The sequence below is a fragment of the Diuraphis noxia genome, unplaced genomic scaffold (assembly GCF_037042655.1).
Source record: "Diuraphis noxia isolate RWA-SAM2 unplaced genomic scaffold, SU_Dnox_SAM2 contig0004, whole genome shotgun sequence".
Taxonomy (NCBI): domain Eukaryota; kingdom Metazoa; phylum Arthropoda; class Insecta; order Hemiptera; family Aphididae; genus Diuraphis; species Diuraphis noxia.
In genome coordinates this window covers 72,645,407-72,658,420 of record NW_028301714.1, presented here as the reverse complement: position 1 = coordinate 72,658,420, position 13,014 = coordinate 72,645,407, and the positions used below count along the sequence as shown (strand labels likewise).

Here is a 13,014-nt window from a genome sequence, read left to right as displayed (position 1 = left end):
GATTCACCGGCAGACACACACGGAAGAGAAGCCTTACCCATGCGATATATGCGAAAAGTCGTTCAGTGAAAGTGGTAGTTTGATGAAGCACCGGCGGTCACACACGGGAGAGAAGCCTTACCCATGCGATATATGCGAAAAGGCGTTCAGTGAAAGTGGTAGTTTGATGAAGCACCGGCGGACACACACGGGAGAGAAACCTTACCAGTGTGATATATGCAGCAAGTTGTTCAATCAAGTAAGTCATTTGACCACACACCAGAGAACACACACGGGAGAGAAGCCTTACCCATGCGATATATGCAGCAAGTCGTTCAATCAAGTAGGTAATTTGACCACACACGGGAGAGAAGCCTTACCCATGCGATATATGCGAAAAGTCGTTCAGTAGGAATTATAATATGATGAGTCACCGGCGGACACACATGGTAGAGAAGCTTTACCCATGCGATATATCATATAATATGCGACAAGTCGTTCAATCTAGTAGGCGATTTTACCGCACACCAGAGAACACACACGGGAGAGAATCCTTATCCATGCGATATATCCCAGACAGAAAGATTATAAGTATAACATAACAACATTTGTAATGACTAATATTTTTTTATCACTACAATTTGATTATAACGCCATTAAAATATTGTTTTAATAATATTTTAGTATTATTTTTTGGCTTGGGTTTTGGGCTTTAATTATTTTTATAACGTTTTAAACGTTTCATATATAATAATACAATAATAATATCAACGTTGTTTTTTAGAATTTAAAAAATATTATTTAAATATACTTAATATATTATTTTATAGCTAAACAAGCTATGTATTTCCACAAATATTGAATTTTGACTCAAATTGTATAATATGCAAAATAAAATTTTAGATTATGATAAATATTATAATACGAGTTTTTAATATAATTATAACAACACCAAAGTCCCAATTATGACATCAAACATAATTATCAAGTGTTTTAAATATGTCAATTTCATCAGAAAATAATTATTGTAATATATTCTGAGTGGTGAATAGGGTTAGGTTTTAGACTGAGATCGAAAACTTTTTTATTTCCATTTTTGTTCTTGATTTTGTAACGTATTTAGAAGCATTTTCCGTATCTGTCAGGTAAGGTTAATGAATGTAAGGATATTTGAAATGTGTACAGTTTTTAGATGTAAGGATCAACATTCACTGATATAAAGACAAATAGGTACTTTTCTGTTATCCCTACTACCGCGACTCTCAATTCTGTTATTTCGACTACTATAGTATGTGAGATTTCATGATGTTTTTAAGTCACAAAAACCACCCACGAGCAAAGGGGAACACATTCCTCGTGACCTGTGAGACCCGAGGGTCAAGTCGGTGGAACTCACAGGCTTTGATACACGCAGTGGCGAATGAACGCCAAAGATTTATTTAGAAGGGGGAAAACAAACAAAAAAATTTATATTAATAAAATAATAAGCGTAAAGTCTTAGGATAACTATGGGGATATATTTTACATGGTTGTAATAAATAATATATAATATAATGCACATGGCAAAATGCACAAAATACAGGGAAAAGTATATAATATAATGCACATGGCAAAATGCACAAAATACAGGGAAAAGTATATAATATAATGCACCATAGGCGCCGACTACATGGGGGCTCGGGGGCCGCAGCCCCCCATTGAAAAGATGGAGTCAGGGCTCAGCCCCCATTGAAAATATTGAGATTTGAATTTCCCAAATCATGTTTACAGAATAATATATCCGAGATTCGAGAACATTGTAAATGTTAAATAAATTAAAGTAAATAAATATTTTTAATTTATTTTGTGTTATACTACAGGTAGTATTTATTTTATCATATTTTACATATTTGAATTAGTTTAAACTAGGACTTTAAGTGGCTAAAAATTTGAGGGGAACCGTTATTAATGAAAAATTTTGAGTGTTCCCCTGATTTAAAATTTAAGAGGATACAATTAAAAATATAGATATAAGTAGTCCACTTCCCGCGTCTCTACTCTTTAACCACATATTTAAATTATTTTGAAGAGCAAAAGTTAAGGCTAATATGTAGCAAATTCGGCCCCCATTGGCATTTACAAAACCTGGCGCCTATGTAATGCACATGGCAAAATGCACAAAATACAGGGAAAAGTATATAATATAATGCACATGGCAAAATGCACAAAATACAGGGAAAAGTTTATAATATAATGCTACGGCTCCGACAAGCGGTTACCGGCACGGAATAATCATCATATGTCGGTATGACACATTATACGATTACATGTGTTAAAGGAAAATACCCACGGCTCCGCATGACGGTTACCGGGGCACCTATGAGGAAAAATGGAGCATAAATAGAAATACGTTGTAGTGATACATAATCAAAATGAAAAAAGAAAAGAAAAAGTTGTGATACATAATCAAAATGAAAAGGGGGGAATGTTGGGGGAAATAGTTTTGTACATTACACAAATGATGATGACTTGAGTTGTGGCTGGATGACGAAAGTGTGGATGACCGACGGCTGAGATAGGCTGGCCAGTTGGCCGTCGACCCCCAAGACACGTGGTCGACATGGCCCATCGGCGTCGGTCATTGGGAAAACGGAGGCTTCGCCCGACGTCGTCGCTTAGCCCATCATTTCGTACATTACGAGTATGGATGACAATACAAAAAACTATAAGTTGACTATTGACCACGAGGTTGATTGGACCGCAGAATGAGTAGGCCGGTGGTGTTCGTTACGTCTTGACGGGAATACGTTGGTTTAAAAAGTGAAGAACTGAAGATGGCTGGCGAAGTGGCGAACGGTGTCCGGTCGCTGGCCGTTGTTGTCGCAATTGATGTCGTAGTAGGGAAGGTCAGGGTAGGCGTATTGCGGGATTTTACAATAATATAGGTAATTAAAATAATTGCACTGCGGCGATCGCACCGACGGACGCGACAGAGGCGCCGACGGCAGCCGATGACGACATGTTACGGTGAACACTGTTGCAGGCGGGGAGGTCGGGGATCAGTTATTGCATAACATAGTGGTAATCGCGGGCGCGCTATTATATTAATGGGACGGTCACTGGTCGACAGGTATGCTGATATCGTAGGTATTGGGTATACCCAGTGGTTTAATAATAATAATAAGGCCTGAAATTCTGTGACGTTACAAGTACTATCCAGATGGTTCCGTATTTTAATACATAATACACATCATGAATTGCCATTTATGTAATAATGTATATTAGTATAACGTTTATTATTAGCAATCACATAAATTATCACAGCATGTCGCAGTGTAGAGTTATACTATAAAACCACGATTTAAGATAGTACTAACTTAAATCGTGTATAAAACATAAAATCATAAAAATTATCACAAAACGTCAAATTACAAATTCTAAAATTATCGCAGCAGTGGAAAGTTATTGTAATATAAAACAAAAAGTAATCAAAATGATCAATTAAACGTCAAACGGTAGTCGCGGCATCGAACGGTAGTAGGGATAACAGAAAAGTACCGACAAATAATTGTTGTAATATTTAGTAAATTTTAATGTATTAAAATTAGCGAGAAATCAAGGTATGCATGGTAAACTAAAGTTAAAAGCAAATTCATTATTTTCAAAAGATTATTCTTTTTTTTATAAAACAATCTACATTTATAATATTAAATGTATACAATGTATATATATGTATACGATATTACGATAGTAAGATACATATTATCTAGTCTGAATCTAAAATAGGTACCTATCTAAAGAAATGTAGTTTGTGAAAGCCATCATTTTAATACCAATGATATAACCATCATGGATAAAAACCATCAGTTTAATAGGTATATGCCTAATAAAAATATGCTTCAAAATTTAAACTTAGAGAACATTGTTTGTACTAGAGGCTCAAAGCGAGTTCAATTGAATAATAAATTATTTGTACCTATATTTACTATTTCGCTATATTTATTACATTATTAAATGAGATTAATGTTTTTAAAAATTATGTTAAAGTATTCATATGCTCAAATTGGTTAAAAATAGTTGATTTGGTGTAAATAACCTTGTAAAATATATAACTGCAAGTCTTTAAAAATTTGTATGGTTTTCTTTGAAAAATATTATATTTTCTTCCAAAACATGAGGTATATCGTTTGGAATTTAGATTTAATTCATGTTAACAGTTGTAATATATCTACTTAATAACGTTTACTCTTTAACATATACTAATTCTCGTTTATAGAGAAGATATACGAGTAACCCTCCAGCACACCTTTAACTTTTCCGTTTATAGGAAAGTGGTAATATTTCGGAATCGGTATTAGTTGTGTTTACATCAAAATTAACCATGTGTGACATAATATAGAAACTAATACATTAATATGCATTAAAGTTTTAAAGTCGAAAAGTTATAATTTCAATAATTTTATTAACTCAAACCAACTAAAAACCATACATGCAAATACACATATTTAATAATTAAATTTTTGAATTCTATGAAATTATTAATTATGAGTCATGAATCAGGAATTAAAGTAAAATATTGTTAAATACATTAGTGAATCTAGATATTTAGATGATGAAATATGTGGCACTTATCATTACAATATCAATAAAGAGAATATGATTTAATAAAAAAAAATATGTCACTTTTGAAATCTTTGGAACAATGTCTAGGAGAAATTAAACATTGCTTTTGCATAATAATTTACCATACATAACTACAAACTTTTTTCTTAAACGGTTTGAAGAAAATGGATCATATCCTATAACAGTTTTAATTTAAATCAATGGGCTAAATAAAGATTAAATAAACAAAGAATACACATTGAATTGACATAAAAAAGCTAATTTAAAATTTGAAATCTTAGATAGGTACAAATGTACAATGGCTTTTAGAGAAATTAAAGAGTAATTAAGAATAATGATTATGGAATTTAAAAAAGTCATGAGTCAGGAATTAAAGTACCTAAAATAATGTTTAAAAAAAAGAAAATCTAGAATATGATTATAAAAAGAATGATGTCACTATTGAAATATTAAGAATAATGAGTTTTAGAGAAATCCAACATTGCTTTTTCATAATATTTTACCATACATAACAATAACCTTTTTTCTTAAATGGTTTGAGAAAAATGTATCATCCCAATAACATTTTTAATTTAAATCAATAATAGGCTACATACACTGTTTAGGCCAACATAACCGAGAGAGAAACGATGGTTCTCACTCGCACACATCTTCTGTGTGACAGGGAAAGTACAACTCTTGTAAGAGAGAGTAAACATAATAATATGTATTAAACATATGTTTAAAGCCTTTTTGATCAAATAAATTGTGACTTATGCGAATTTGGTCAAAACTTATAATAGTATAAAGTCATAAAGTATTATTATTAAATATTATTATTATAATAAAATTTCTTTTTATAATGAAAACATCTTGGATCGAATTTACAAAAATGTGCGAACTATTCGTAAAATATTAACGGAAGTTATTATAATAATATGGTTCCTTGGAAAATTTATATACCTATCAGAAATAAAATCAATAAATCCAGTTAAATCAAAGAAAAATTAAACATGCCTATTGGTTTTGGGCAATATTCTTCAATCACATCACAATAAAAGTTTTGGTACTTGTTTGTTATCGCCCCGCCACTCTTTTTTACGGGCACTGGCGAGGCGATTACAGACAAGTGACAACTGAAAAACACACCTTGTAAAAAGAAACAATCAAACAACGGTGTAACTTTCATCTGTCATACGATAAGAATTTGCAACCAGCCTACGGGAGGCCATCGTGTGCGTCCCCAGGTTGCAGATAGGTGAACGCCCTGTAGATATACATGGTAGCCGTGAAATAAGACATCCTTAGGATTGGTAAAATAAGGGTCCAAGTATAAAAATACGTTGCCTAAATATAACTAGAGTTACTTATGAAAAGTTTTGTAATCATTGTAACTTACACGACAAATGGACTTATTTGGCGATAAGCAAATGCTGCACAAGCACCACAATACTGATATCCGGTATGCCTGTAAAATAGAAATTCATTATAATTGTTGATGATTAAAAAATATAACACACTATCGAATGTACTATTCAGAGACTACGTACGGAACTATTATGGCTTTGGCGGGCCCGTGAGTGAGTTCAGCGGCACCTAACCAGTTTTCCAATTGGTTGCTCAATGCTGAGCTCCTTAGCTGAAGAAAACAGATCGTTACGTTTTATTCCGATCTCCATCGTTGACAAGGAAACTCGCACCCGATTCGTTGTACCATTTCCTAGAGTGACTAGCTCTACGTACAGCCATTTTCAAAGGATCAGCGTGATGGATGAAGGCCGCAATGCAATTTATGCTTCTATAGTTCAAAATCCCCCATCTAGGTAAATAAAATCGTGTGTTCTATAAGTTTATAAGTAGGTAATAATTTAGTATTTAATTAATAACATAGGAATTATTATGTATAACCTATTTGAATCTTTTATTTTATTCAATTTGACATTTAAAATTATTGATAAAAAGCAGGTAAGTGGATGTCGCTCTGCTGTACATTAGGGGGTGGGGTAGACCTCTGACTAGGGTAGGTTAAGTGAGGGGTGACAATGCAAAACGTACTATTTCCATTTTTTGCTTTTTCCAGAAACATGGATTTTCTATAGTAGCTTATCAGAAAGTAATAGTAAAAATTTAAAGTATTCAAAAAATACATTTAAAAAAAACTGAACTTACTTATGATATGTGTTTATATTTCAATTTCAAACTTGGTAAATTTAAAGATCATTTTATAAAGTGAATCGTGCCTAAATGTACTATTTCCACCTCTTAGTTCGTTTTGTGAAAATTCGATGAAAATAGTAAGTTTTGGTTATATTTCACCATAACGTACGTATTTCCATTAAATAGTACATTTTGACATAATTTAATGAATAAAGGTAGATCATAGGCGAATCTACAGGGTGTGCCTGGTGTGCCAGTGCACACCCTGCGACTCTTAAAAACCTGTGAAGAGCCCATTATACTCATTTCAGTTACAATGGTATTGAGTAATGAGTCTAAACATTAAACAATTTGTTTTTAATTTTAATACATTTTTATGGGTACAAATATTGCCAATAAATATTATAGTGATAAAAATAGTTGATAAATGATCAGCAATATTTTCAAGAAAAGAAAAAAACATGCCTGTTTATTTATAGCACGGCTATAGTCGTAATTTATAGCCATAATCATAGTTTTGTTTTATGTAATTTAATTTTACCAGTAATTATCATTTTTATAGTTATTGACAAAATGAAAAATACTTTATTTTGTATTTCGTATTAACATTTAACATAGAAGTATTAAGTATAATATCATGTCACCTATTACTAGATACCAGTTATATTATATATTTCATACAATTCTTTGTTATTAATAATAATAAAAATAAGATGTTATATTAAACTTCCAAGAATTTTAAACATAATTGATTAACAATTTGATTGTTAGTTGTATGTCCAAAAATAATAATTGAGTAACATATATTGAACTTTGCAATAGTGATGGTTTATTAAATTGAAACATTACATGTGTATTTTACAGCATGAAAAATAGCATATAAACTAGGTAATAAAAATTAATCTTAATAATATTATTTAATATTATTAGATACCTAATGTTATTTCAAATGGGAAACATATTCTAAACGTGTGATAACTGAGAGGTATTTTGAACTTCAGAGGGTCTTTTTGAGGTGAAGGCACACCCTGCTATGAATTCCTAGATTCGCCTATGAGGTAGATAGACATATTTTTTAATATTTGTTTGACAAAACGACCTACAAAAAAAAAGGTTAGGTTAGGTTAGTTGGTGATTTTCTAATCACTATAAGAATAACTTATAAAGGAACTTTGTATTAAATTTTCAAGTATTTTGATTGGGCCAAAAAAATTTTATCGACACTTCAAAAAAATGTTTCCAGAAAAATTTAAAATTTCAGTTGTCTATAAATATCTAAAAAAAAGTGTATGTAAATCATGTAAAGAAAATGCCAATCTAAATAACTGGAAAAATTTTCAAATATCTACAACTTATACTTTTTGAATAATAACAAATATTTAAAATCGTTTCTGGATAAATCGTTATCGTTATGCTATTTTCGTAAAAATTTAAAATTCAAACGCACTTAACATTTTTCCTATAATGATGATTCCAATTTTCTCTATAGATACTTGAAGGAAAACTTATGGAATACTTAGTGTTGTATTTTTAATCCTTAGTTATAAATACAAAAAAATTTTTATGTTTTTTCAACTTAAAAATTACTTGCAAATTTTCACATTTCCAACAGATTTCGTAAAAATTTGAAATATAAACGATTATAAAAAAAATGTGCCTATGTATTCTTATAATTTTTTAATCACTATAAGAATAACTTATGAGGAACTTTGTATTAAATTTTCAAGTATTTTGATAGGGCCAAAAAAATTTTATCGTCACTTCAAAATAAAATTTTCAGAAAAATTGAAAATTTCAGTTGTCTATAAATGTCTCAAAAATATCAAAATATTTTGAAAATTAAATCATGTAAAGAAAATGTCAATCTAAATAACTGGTAAAACTTTTTGAATAATAACAAATATTTAAAATCGTATGAGGATAAGTCGTTATCGTTACACTATTTCGTAAAAATTTAAAATTCAAAACGCACTTAAAATTTTTTCTATAATGATGCTTCGAGTTTTCTCTATAGCTACTTTAAGGAAAACTTATGGAAAACTTAGTGTTGTATTTTTAACCCTTAGTTATAAACAAAAAAATTTTATGATTTTTCAACTTACAAAATTACTTGCAAATTTTCGCGTTTTTGACAGATTTCGTAAAAATTTGAACTATAAACGCTTATAAAAAAAAATTGTGACTAATGATTTTTAATTTTTTTTAGCTACAATAAGAACAACTCAAAGGAACCTTGTATTACATTTTCAAGTTTTTTTGGTCATCCAAAATTTTTTTACCAACACTTCAAAAAAAATTCTCATAAAAATCGAAAATTTCAGTGGTCTATAAAAAACTCAAAAATTTTGAAAATTAAACTGTTCATATATAACACTATCATAAACATTTTGTGAATATTTCAAGTATGTAAGTTATTAGTTTTTGAATTTCAACCATATAAAAAAATCGATTTGGTCGTAAACTGCAGGTTTTACGTACAAATTCCCGTTTTTCTGTCATTTTTTTTTGTTTTTCTTGATTTTTTTGAAAACTTTTGGATAATGTTTACTTTTGACCTCTAAAATGCACCAGGTTATGGACTTTTCCATCGGAAACCATCCTCAAAGTATGAAATTGAAGCATTATTTCGACTAGTTATGCTCTATACAGACACAAAAACAAATAAAAAAAAAAAAAACACATCAATGTAAAATCAATACATTCATCACTTCGTTCAGAATCTACAATTAATGTAACATAATATATTATAATATTATATAAGCAATAAACTAATATCTGTATATCACATTCATATGGTAGTCGCGGTAATCCAATACTATTTTTTGGTGAATTACGAGTAGGTACCTATACTGATTAAAATCTAGTTTAGTGCATCGAGTACGACATATCATGACAACCAAACGTCGTTATTTTTGATTTATTATTTAATGTAAGTTTGTAGTATAGGACAAATCGTAGGTTATTACTACTCCGTTCGTCAAAACTTTAAATAGCTATATTGCCTGCATTATATATTTTGACAAAATTTGAACCTTAAACGGTTATAAAAAAAAAGCATCTATGTATTTTTAATATTTTCCAACTTCTATTATATATCAACTTATGAGGAACGTGGTATTAAATTTTCAAGATTTTGACGCAATGAATAAAATTTTATTGACATTTATGTAATAAAAAACGAAAAATTTCAAATGTTTGTAAATATAATTAAAAAGTTATTGGAATATTTTGAACATTTTATTAAGAGATTTGTTTTAAAAAGTATAATTATCTATTATTTTTTACACTCAGGGCCTCAGAAATTACCGAACATTTATATCGTAATATAACATTGTAATAAATGGATTATCACCACAATGGTATACCTGCAGCTGTGGTTAAAAAATATCCATCTTAGTGAATTGGTCCATCGCTGTGCGTTATAAACCTTATATCCCCAAACTTTTCCAAGGTCATAGAGTTTTTGAGGTCGTTTAAATATCCATAATCGCTATGTCGCCAATTTGTGTTTGTCTGATCTGCTTGGCTTAGAATGCTATTTAGAGTGTTAAATTCGGAAATTAACTTATCTAATTGGGAACCAAATTCTCTTAGCGTTTTTCCACCCGAAAAAGTTCCATTTACGCCTAAAATATAACAATATCTTTACAAATATTTACAATTTTTAATGTATATTAAAGACATAGGAATGTTTCTTTTGGTGTACCTATACTAAACAAAATTATTATACAAACCGCAATCAATTTTTTTTTAGTCCAATCCAAAAAATTAAGGATTACAGTTTGAAGATAAAAATATTATACATATTTTTTGATTAACTTAGGACTTTCTATTAAATTTGTATGACTTATTGACTATTGTCTTAGATTTTGTATACCATATTCTCGATTGTCCGATTGTTTTAAATAAATTATTTTGCCAAAAGACATTGCATATTTTGTTCAATTCAATAATTATTACTGTCGGAAAAAAAAGGATTAATATCAACACAAATATATTTTATATTAACTGTTGTTTACATATTGTTTCTATGGTACTAAATTCATATATTAACAAACTTTCAGCTGATTAATATTTAAGTTACTGTTATGTTTATGAATATAATTAAATTCAATTATAATTCCATTATTCCATCTTAAATAATAGCATATTTTTTTGGGATATTGAATTATCTTTTATTTATTGGTCAAGATATTGAAACTATTTAAAGGCTCATCTCTGGAATATTTTATTCCAATTAGTATTCAATAATTTTTTATTTATTATATATCAAACATCAAATCATTATATTCTAGAGCACCTATAAAACCACTTAAATAAGCCGATTTAAGGTTAGGTAGGTTATTAAGTTTCCGGTGCCGAACACCAAACCGTCAACGGCGTCAACATGTACCTCCGCATCGTTCCCGACGAGTTTTTTGTTTTTACACAAAACTCAGAACCGATCCGAACGATTCAGGTACCCATCGACTCTTCTCGACCCCACCGTAATTCATAGACATCGCGCGCCGAGTTCTGACCAGCAGCGGCTGAGAAATCGCGCTCCGAGTGTGCCGAAATCCGCCACCCGAAAAATTTCGTCCGATATTCGTGATCGATACCTCAAAAGCTCCGGCTGCCTCGCGCTAAACGAAACAGGTAGGTATCGCGTGCGAAAAAAGTGCGATTACCCAGTGCGTATAGGCGACCGAAGCCACTCGCGGCCAGCCGCCCGTTTGCACGACCTGCACCAACCTTGCGCATACTCAGGTACATTCAGCGGGCTGGTAATCCAAACAGGAAAAAATTCCGAAAAGGGTGAGTGTGTTAAAATCTACCATGCATAATAACACGGCCGCCCGGATTCCGCTATTACCACGGTCAGGTCATGTCGGTCCCCGGATTCCTTCACTGCCATCGCGTCGAACGGAATACCTGAGTCGACCGCGAAAAAATTGAAAATTTTGAAAACGCCGGTGAGCGGTAAACAGCGCACCGACAGCACTGCGGAAAACAGCCACGTGGCTGGGGCAGTGACCCGAACCCCACAAGAAAGTTTTCTCCTCACCCCGTTTTCAAAACATTCCCACAACTCCGGCTACAAAGGTCCCTCGACCTCAGGACTCAGGCATAAAGCCCAGAGCCACCTCCCTGACGAGGTCCCCCCAACTGAAAAAAAACCGACCCCCTCCCAAAAAAAAAACTTATTTTTTTCTCTCCCCTGGCCACCGCGACCCCGTTTTTTTCAGGATAGGAAGCGCTGCAGTCATCTACCGTTCCCGAGATATGGTAAGAATTGGACATGGAAAACGACCCGACCAAAAACGTCCAGCACAATAAGAGGAAGCAATCCAGCTCTCCCCCCTCCTCTGAACAACTTCCAAATGAAAAAAAAATCACCATAAATGTCATCACGGACACTGCCAGCTCACTCTGCACCGCTACCAAGGCGATCGAATATTCCTGCGAACTAGTCCAAGGTCTCGCCGACGAGTACTTCTTCGAAGAACTCACATCGGCCCGTGCCTGTCCAAAGTCGTTGTAACGGGGTCATGAATGACCCATTAAATATAAGATATTCAGGAAAGAAATTTGTTCTTTTTTTAATATATTTTCACCGTAGCTCAGGAGCAAGAATTGCATTAGGACCTTAATATTACAAATAAATAACGATTGATCTAAATTATTATTATACTTACGATTTACGAACAAAGTTACCAAAAATGTGGGATTGTACGGAGTAACGGAGTTCAGGTGCGTCGGTGCGTGTGATGGTAACCTCGGAGAACTGTCTTTCTCTTACATAGGTATCTTGGTATATATTGGTCGGAGCCTTACAGTAATAAAATATATAAGTGGTATCTAAACATTCTAAACCAGAGGGGCTTAATATATAATAGTCGGCGCAAAATATGTCTATTGTGCATATTATTATGATGTTAATAAAATACAAGTAATGATGTAACATACGTTATATTAGCCCCCTCCTTTTTTTTGAACATTTTAAATGTGCTATATATATATTTAAAAAAAGCGGGTAAGTGGATGTCGCTCTGCTGTACATTAGCTGGTGGGGTGGACCTCTGACTAGTGTAGGTTAGATTTGAATGCAATGATAATTGATAGGTATCATTGTATACGAAAAACGATTCTGAACGGATATGATTTGTCAGTCTAGGATATATTATATTTAATTATTTAAATATTGTCATATATTCTATTTTGGAACAAATATTTTATTTTTCAATTATGGGACGCATTTTGCATAAGGCGTTGTTAATCAATTTTTCCAAAAACATTGCATGTAGTTATCATAAT

General features: G+C 31.8%; 1 long non-coding RNA gene across 1 annotated transcript; it reads right to left on the bottom strand.

Annotated features, from left to right (window-relative positions):
* Positions 1 to 4,942: 4,942 nt before the first annotated feature.
* On the bottom strand, positions 4,943 to 12,771 carry LOC149056464 (uncharacterized). Its single transcript, XR_016191777.1, has 4 exons — positions 12,396 to 12,771; positions 10,083 to 10,343; positions 6,111 to 6,379; positions 4,943 to 6,028 (listed from the first exon to the last, which is right to left on the bottom strand). It is a non-coding gene; the product is annotated as an uncharacterized LOC149056464 (long non-coding RNA).
* Between the last annotated feature and the right edge of the window lie 243 nt (positions 12,772 to 13,014).